Source organism: Musca autumnalis, unplaced genomic scaffold, assembly GCF_047663935.1.
Source record: "Musca autumnalis isolate F117 unplaced genomic scaffold, ASM4766393v1 scaffold_1, whole genome shotgun sequence".
NCBI lineage: Eukaryota > Metazoa > Arthropoda > Insecta > Diptera > Muscidae > Musca > Musca autumnalis.
Genome location: NW_027411644.1, coordinates 156695091 through 156703373, shown reverse-complemented (window position 1 = coordinate 156703373; position 8283 = coordinate 156695091). Strand labels below are relative to the sequence as shown.

The 8283-nt window shown below is 35.0% G+C and overlaps 1 long non-coding RNA gene across 1 annotated transcript; it reads left to right on the top strand.

Moving 5' to 3' along the window:
• Window positions 1-202: 202 nt before the first annotated feature.
• On the top strand, window positions 203-2728 carry LOC141388635 (uncharacterized). Its single transcript, XR_012408908.1, has 6 exons — window positions 203-233; window positions 309-418; window positions 485-713; window positions 1193-1348; window positions 1468-1995; window positions 2066-2728. It is a non-coding gene; the product is annotated as an uncharacterized lncRNA (long non-coding RNA).
• Window positions 2729-8283: the final 5555 nt, after the last annotated feature.

Here is an 8283-nt window from a genome sequence, read left to right as displayed (position 1 = left end):
GGTGAAAAAATGTGGCATAATATAATCATCATTATCCAGCGGGTCCTCATTCAATATGCCTACTGATGATAGGTAAGGCGAATTATTCCATGAAGTGTCATATTCCAATTCATATATTGCGCTCATTAGGGAGTTCTAGTGCGCAGCCAGCGTTTCTATGGTGGTATGGTAAACTTTCTATGGTGGTGAAGAGCATACTTATAGAAAGGTATAACACCTGCAGAGTTATAAATGTAAGTATTGGAGTATCTTTTATGCTGATTTTCAAAGTTTTTATTGATGCATTTTCTTAAAACCTTTCTGTCGAGTATTTCCAATTCATTGGCAACTATGGGAGAAATAGTAAACCAGATTGGAAAACCATATATAAGGATGGATCGTATGGCCACTTTATATAGCAACAGTTTGGTGTTCTGTGGTAAATATTTGCTATTTAGAATATATGAAAACTTCCCCAGAATTTTCTTTGCTTTTATTATGTTAGATCGCGCGTGGACGTTGAACTTAAGCAGATTGTTGAAGTTGATGCCTAAGTATTTCATGGATGTTTTGAAGGGAATGTCTACTCCCTCCAGTTGCAAACTCAGCGTTTTGCTCTCTGGTACTACATACCTGGGGCATTTCCCAGATGCATTCCGAATACATATCCCGACGGATTTGGCAGCATTAATTTGTATTCCCCAACGCTTGTAATAGTCGTTGATGATGTTGAGGTGAGTTGACGCATAGTTTAGGGCACAAGATGGCGATGAGTTATGTGCGTAGATGAGACAGTCATCTGCGAATAAGATGGCTTTTGAATGGTGAGAGACATGCGGGAAATCGTGAATAAAAATGACGCTAAGATACTGCCCTGCGGGACACCACTTTTTACATCTCCCAACGAGGAGCACGTATCTTTAATTTGCACCATAAATTGTCTTGACGTGAAGAAACTCTGCATTATTTTTACAATAAAAGGATCAATGCCAATGTCAATTAATTTGTATAAGACTCCGATGTGGCATACTGAGTCAAACGCTTTCTGAATGTCCAGCGATATGGCGACCGTGCATTCTTGGTTGTTTAATTTCGACGTAATGTCATTGTGGAATTTAAGTAGGGCATGCTGAGTAGAGTGACCTCTCTTAAAACCAAATTGGAAATTAGAAATTAGATCAAGTGGAAATTCATTTTCAATCTTTTCTTTTAGGGCCAGTTCAAATAATTTCCCTATGTTTGATAGAAGAGAGATGGGACGGAAGTTGTCCATACTATCGGTGGCGGCCTTTTTTTAATTGGGATCAATTTGGCGATCTTCCACTGTGAGGGAAAATACCCATTGTTAATACAATTATTGAAGATGCAGGTAAGTAGATTTATTGTGGAATCCGGAAATCTCCTGATGATGAAATTGGAGATTCCATCAGGGCCATAAGATTTTTTTTTTTGCATTTACATTGCCAATTATACATTTTATCTTTTCAGGTGAAACGAAATGGTATGAATCTGGATTATCCAGAGCGTTATAAGCTTCATCAAAGGAGTAAATGTGCGGAGAAGTTGAATTTACACACGATGACACTCTAGAATTAAGATCATGAACAGGAAGTACGGGCAACGTTTCTTCAAAAATTGATGAATAAAAGTTTTGAAAATTAAGAGCAATGTCTGAACTATTTGTTATTGTATTATCTCCGACCTGTATTTTACTGCAGATGGGGGACTTGGATTTTCCAGTGATTTTTGCTATTTCCTTGAATGCTGAAGGACTTGGTTTAATTTTTTTCAGTCTGTTGAAAGTTTCCGAAATTTCAATATTAATAAGCTCTTTAATAATTACTTTCAAAAGCTGTATTTGTTTCGAGAGAATGGCATACTCACGGGTTGTTCTGTTGCCGTAGCGATGAAAAATTTTTTTTGAGATCTCTCTGCCACTGATGTTTGATCTTCAGAAAAAACGTACTCTGTCAGAAAGAGGCAATTTTCCATCCCTCAACTCAATTTTTTCTGAATGTGAGCTATGAACATCCTCAAATCTTTGATTAAAGTTGTTAATTATGCAATCAATTTCTTCATTTTCCAGGTTTCTGCAATGTGACGGCATTAATTGACGAGAAATTACGTCTAGATCTTGACAAAAGTTATCCCAATTAGTGTTTTTGTACGATGTAAAACATTGGGGAGGATTCAAAGATATATGAGGGTGTTCGAATTTTAACTCCAACTTGATAGGGAAATGATCCGAAAATGTCGGTTTAGTGGATATAGAGTAGTTCTGGTTTGAAGTATCCACTAGATGAGTACTGATTAAGAAATGGTCTAAAAAAGATGGACCATTCGGATAAGAAGGACTCGAATCACATATCCTGATGACCTCCATCGAATTATCGTCGAGCCATGAAACCAGAACTCTTCCGTTTGTATTTTCATAGATGTCGCCCCATGATGGGCTTTTTGAATTTAAATCGCCGCCAATGACAAAACCGTCGAAGTTGCTGGCCAGTTGAATTAATTTGTTCAGATCCGACTCTAGTCTTTGAGCAGGAAAGCTGCAGGGAATATATGCAGATCCAACCAGATATTTCTTGAGTGAGCCGTTGGAACGCATTTCAATTTGGATAAAAAATGTTTTTAAACCAATGTCTCCAGTGGGAATTCGTTGAAATTGAATTGATTTTCTAATGAGAACAGCAACACCAAGTGGAGAATTATCATAAATAAAGTTGTACCCATTAATCTTTACAAATTTATTTCTTCTTAAATGACATTCTTGAACAAATGCGATATCGATGTTGTAAGCATGAAGCATGTTAGTTAGCTCTACTTGCCGACTTTTTTCAACTAGGGATCTAAAGTTGAATGTAAGAAAGTTTACAGATCTATGGTCCATAATTAGATCTTACTTTTGACAGAAGCTTTTGAAATTGCTTTCTAAGAACAACTTTGCTAAGAACAACTTGATTTCGTCTTCCAGAGAGAGTTCTTCCGGTTCCATGAAAAAGTTTGCAAGCTCTAAAAACTGCTCAATGAATTGTGGTCTTGGTTTAGTTGCCGATTGTTTATTGTTTTCGTTTCTAAACATACTAGAGAAAGATTTGCCAGGAGAGATCTTGCCGGCGTTAAATATTTGGGATACATTTCTTTGAGCTGTCGCTTTATCTTCAAGGACTTTGGTCACCTTGTTTTTCTTGGCTTGAGCATATTTTTTGTAGGCGGGACAGCCTCTGAAATTCGCTGGATGCCCGTGCTTACCGCAATTGACGCAAAATGATTCAGTCGTGCCGGAACTCGTTCTTTGGCATTCATCAGGAAGGTGTGTTTGGTCACATTTTACACATTTGTACGATGAATTACAATTACGGGAAACGTGTCCCCACCGCTGACATCTGAAACATTGTAGATCAGCACTTTTCTTTTTGGGTTTCTCCCAGTAAACCTTTTGGCTAAAAATTTCATTGATGTGAGTAACTTCACCGAATTTCTTTCCTGGGTGTAAGGAAACCAACATGAGACCTGTGTCCTTTTTTATTTTTAATAGACCAAGGAGTTTTATATTTTGTTACATTAGAAACGGTGTTTGGCAGAAGTATATTCAGCTCTTGCTTCACTTGCTCAGGAGAAGCATGATCATACAGACCACGAAGAATTAAGGAAGTCTGTTTAAGCTCCTTCGGTGTATAAGAATAGGAATGAATATTCTTGTCTTTTAAATAGGCCATCATTGAGGCATGTACACTTGGATCAGTGAAGTATATTTTGCTTTTGTTTTTATTTACATTCCTAATTGTGAATGCAGATTCAGGTAATGACGATCTTAATCCATCAGCCAATGTCGTAATATTAACATTAAAGACAAAAATAGGCGGACACCATGAAGGTTTGGTTTTAGTTTTTGAGCTCACATCCTTGGGCTTGTTTGGAACGGAATTGCTGAGAGGGGGTGAAACATCTATGTCGATGTCAGCCAAAGCACCAAGAATACCATATTCATTCTGATCTTGCGGGACAAAGTTCTTTATCCTTGCATTAATATCAGAAACGTCTACATTTCTAGAAGACATTGCAACGTCTAGCCGTTGTCGTTTGCGCTCATTTTGTTTTATTGTTTTTGTTTGTGTGGTTATTGCATTTGCCAGTGCCGGTATAGGCATTAGGGTTATGACTTTTTGACATTTTTCCTCAAAAATGATTTCCTGTAGCAGGGATGAATGAATTTTTGCCTATTAATCACTATGCTATCGTTTATTCCATTGAAATATAAAAAAAGTTCACGCACAAATAGATTTTAAAAAAATATTTTTTTGAAAAAATATATGAAATGAAAAAAAAAATTTTTTCAAAAAATTATTTTTTGTTGCACGAATGAATAAATATAAGCCTACTAATAACTATAATAACGTTTATTTCATTCAAATTTAAAAAAGTCGCGAAAAAAGTCACTTTGAAAATATTTTAAATTTTTTGTTTTTTGTTAAAAAATTATATTTTTGAATAAAAGCGTTTACGACATTTTTACGATTCTCAGAATTGAAGAAAAATAGTGAGAAATAAACTTTATGTCATTTTAATTATCTCATGTGGCACTAAAGTTTATTTTCAATTATATATCTGTTTTCAGTGACTTCAAAAAATTGTCCATAATTTTAGCTGTGTTCCAGAACTAAAAAGTTTTTACAATTTTTACGACTTTTACACATTTTACTCGAAAAAGCGTTCCCGTACACAAAAAAGTTGTAAAATGTTCACTTCTCTTTAAACAAAAAAGGCGCTGAATGACGCTCTCTAAAAAACTTTTTACACGACAAATTTGGTCGAGTAAAAAAATAGTAACATGGTTGCCGGCGTCTGATTGGCTGATACGCCGACTTTGACATTTGTTCCAGTTTTTTTTGACGTATTTTCCATTTTTCCGTTCCCGAACTATTTCAAAAAACTTGTGTGTGATAACAAATTTTTTGCAGTTCTCTCTTTTACGAGTTTTACCATTAAAAAGTACGGGAACGAAGCTTTTGATAAATTCAAATTTTAAAATCATTTTGTGCGTGAGGTTTTTTCACCGAATCACCTTAAAATTAAGATTTTATGTAATCTTATGGCAAAACTCATCACGCTATGATACAGGGATATGAGGTTGTAAAAAAGTCATAACCCTAATAGGGATATTTGATGTTTGCGTAATTACTTCCGCGCAATCAAAATCCATATCAGGAGGGCGAGGATCAGGTTCCTCCATTGCAAAACAATGCAATAAGGATGCCTGTGCGTTTGTTTGATGTTTGAAAACTCAATATAATTTGGTAATATTTTTTGGTTAAAAAAATACGTCTTGTATGTTCAACTGTTGCCACCTTTTTCATGTATATACATAAATACAACAAGATAAGACATTTTTTGCTATCATTCTTCAGTGAATGGCTTTTGAATTCAAAGACATAGAACTGTAAAGATTGGACATAGTGTAGAGTTGTGTCGTTCATGAACGAACCGGCTCAAAGGAACGATTCCGTGAAAAGAACGAACGGATCCGTATCCAGCACATTCGTTTATGTCGTTCATTTAGATCTCTGATGGCCAAGCATTGCTGCTTACAAAATTTGCAGCAGAACCACCATAATTAGTTTTACACAAAAAATCTACTTACGCAAGCTGCGTTAGCGCAAGCATCACAAATTTGCACACAAAAAACAACAATGATTCAGTTAGCTCATATCGTTCAGTAAATCATATCGTTCATCTCGTTCTTTTAGCTTTTTTCGTTCATATTCAAAACCACCACCACGTTCAGAAAACCAACTCCAGTTTTATGCACACAAACAAACTCACACACGCTGCGTTAGCACAAGCATCACAAATTATCACACACAACACAATCAATGGTTCAGATAGCTGATATCGTTCAATAGGTCATATCGTTCAGTAGATCATATCGTTCATCTCGTTATTTTAGCTTCTCTGGTTCTTTTTGCTTCTTTCAAAATCACCACCACCACGTTCAGAAAACTCACACAAGCTGCGTTAACGCAAGCAGCACAAACTGACACACACAAAACAATCAAAGTAAAGAAGAGGAACCATGAACGATTTTTAAAAGAAAATGATGGACTAAAATGTTTTGTCGAATGAAAAAGAGCCAACGAACGAAGTGAAGGACCCGGATCTTTTTGATGAACGGAATGAAAAAGATCGATCCGCTCAATGAACGAGATTGCCCAACACTAACATAGTGCATAATGCAGTTCAATTTTACTATTATACCATAGATGGTGTTTGTGTATAACAGACAACTAACAGAACACGACGGCAACAAAAACAAGTGGTCTGTTCCAGTACTACAAGAATCAACTAATTTTTACTTTTTTTGTAGATAACACAAAGGAAAAAATGTTATCGTAGTAAAAAATAGTAGCTTCTTGCAGGTTCTGGAACAGAGCATATTATAACATAAATTCATGTCACCATATTGGAACATAACATTAGCTCTGTTCCAGAACTAAAAAGTTTTTACAATTTTTACCACTTTTACACATTTTGCGTTCCCGTACACAAAATTTATATGAAAATCGTTTACGACTTTTACCACTTTATAATGTACGGGAACAGGCCAATTATGTTAGACCTCCAGCGCCATCTGCTGATATATAGTAGCAATGGAAATGTCCCATCTTGTTATATTTTACGCTGCGTTTACAAATCACAAAACAGTTGAGTTCATGTATTGATTGTCAAAAACCCAAAACATGTCTGTGTGAAGTAGGCGTCCAGACATGGCAGAACTACCAGTAGTGGGATTCTGTAACTCATTTTTGCTGTTACCGACAAAAATCGGTAAAATGAAATCGCAAAATGATGATTAAAAACATAAAGAAAAGTTGTCATCACTGTTTGTGTCGGTAGAGACTAGCGTAGAGCTGGCAAAAAATCGATGGCACTATCGATAAAATCGATTGTTTTTTAAAAATTAAATATCGATAGATAGTTTTGTCTATCGATATTATCGGAACAAAACCACCCAACCCAAAACTCATTAAAATAAATGGAAATTTCGCTGCTTTTCGGTTTTGTATGTGTGAGAAAATAAGCCTGGGGCCTAATTACGACATTCGATTCGATCGAGAATTTGCTCGTGAATGAAAAAATCGAGCTATGAACACCTTTGTGCTCTCCAAAGAAAACTAAGAAGGTAGATGGTAAAAAATTTGTTTATTTTAAAGCAAAAACTAAAAAAGCAAAATTATTATCGAAAAAATGTAAATATTTGTTGAAATCGTTGAATAATACTTTCGGAATGAAGATGTGCTAGAAAACTCTACGAAATTATTTATTTTTGTAAAACTTTTTGACTTTGATGTAACAAATTTCTAATGCATATACCTTAGTAAATGGCGCGAATAGGTTTTCATAGTTTGATTTTTTCATTCTCGAGCAAATACTCGATCGAATCGAATGTCGTAATTAGGCCCCTGTAGTCACACGTACATGTTTTTCGGATAGGTAAAATGTATTTTTTTAATATTTTTATAAGATAAAAGCAATTTGTTATTCTCCTTTGCATTTCTGTGAACTACTTGTGCAAAATGTCAAGAAAAGCATTGACATATCCGCCATTTTCATCTCCAAATTAATAGTGTTGATAGCTTACCGATAATATCGATAGTAATCGATATTTTAAACTATTATATCGAAAATATCTAATGTTGGGAATATCGATGGTTTGCCAGCTCTAGACTAGCGACTACTTTTTATTCATCGTTAACTTACCGAAAAATTTCGTTAATTATCGAAATTATAATCGTTTTAATTTTACCGACAATTATCGATAACAGCAAAAATGAGTTACAGAATCCCACTACAGGTAGTGGTATCACACCAGCTGATTGAATATGAAAAGTCAAATCCCTTTATAAAAAAATTAATTTTGTTGTAATTTCCCCAACAACATAAAGAAAGTTTTGACATAACATATTCAAAATTTTACGATGCCACTACCTGGGTAATTGTGCCATGCGTCCAGACAACTGCAAAAACAGTTGTAAAATTACGAATGAAAATCGTCGATTTATTTTTGTTTTCCGTTCACACATTTTGTTTTTGTTCCTTTTCGTTTGTTTTCAACACATTTCAATTGCTATCTCACTTAATTTTGCAAAAATGTCAAAAATTAGTTAACACGGCTGTCTGTGAAAAAATGATGGACAGCTGGGAGACAAACGACAAATATATGTATGTGTTAGTAAATCAGAGTTGTATTTGAAGACAAACTGTCTGGTGTAAACGCCTAGTTATGTGTTTGTTGAATTCAAA